Raw genomic sequence first — 696 nt, forward strand, 5'->3', positions numbered from 1 at the left:
TGAAATCTGATGAAAATAGCACGCAGCACGCTATATAGCTCACCTACGTGCGCATTGGGGGCGGTGCTAAGCACTATTTGGCCAATGAATTGGCGTGATGGTATAAGGGCTTCAGACATTCGTCACACCGAAGATGTTCCCAAAGCGATGACTTCATCGCAGCATTGAAGTGAGCCTATGAGAGGGAACCTAAGCGTCCCTGGCGGCTTCCGTCTGCCGCTCAGACTTTTCTTAAAGTCCGCGTGAACCGGAAGTTGCTGCCGACTTTATTTCAGTGTAGTGACGTATTTCCAGCTTAAACGGAATATTGAATAGAGGGCATGGTTTTATTTTTGCGCTTCTCCTCTCTGTCTCTCACTCATAGCAACTTTTAAAAAAAATATATCAATAAGAAAGTACGACAGGCTTTTACTCAAGTTTTTATCACTTTATTAAAATTAAGCAAAACAAAACGACAAATGTTTACTTTCACAAGCCGTCTCGTAGGCTTGTAGTAGCCTAAGCGGTCTCTTGCTCAATTAGGTAACAAAAAATGTCGGGAAACGACACCTCTGGCAATTCCGTTTGTCCAGTCACAGATACCGTACGGACAGTCCGACCCAATACAGCTCAGTTTTTATGCGTATGTTGCTCTGTCGAATAATTTTATGTAGGCCATTCTGAGTCAACACCATGCTTTTCCAATGAGGGGGAAAG

The sequence above is a fragment of the Sinocyclocheilus rhinocerous genome, unplaced genomic scaffold (genome assembly GCF_001515625.1).
Source record: "Sinocyclocheilus rhinocerous isolate Xijiao unplaced genomic scaffold, SAMN03320098_v1.1 scaffold3, whole genome shotgun sequence".
NCBI lineage: Eukaryota > Metazoa > Chordata > Actinopteri > Cypriniformes > Cyprinidae > Sinocyclocheilus > Sinocyclocheilus rhinocerous.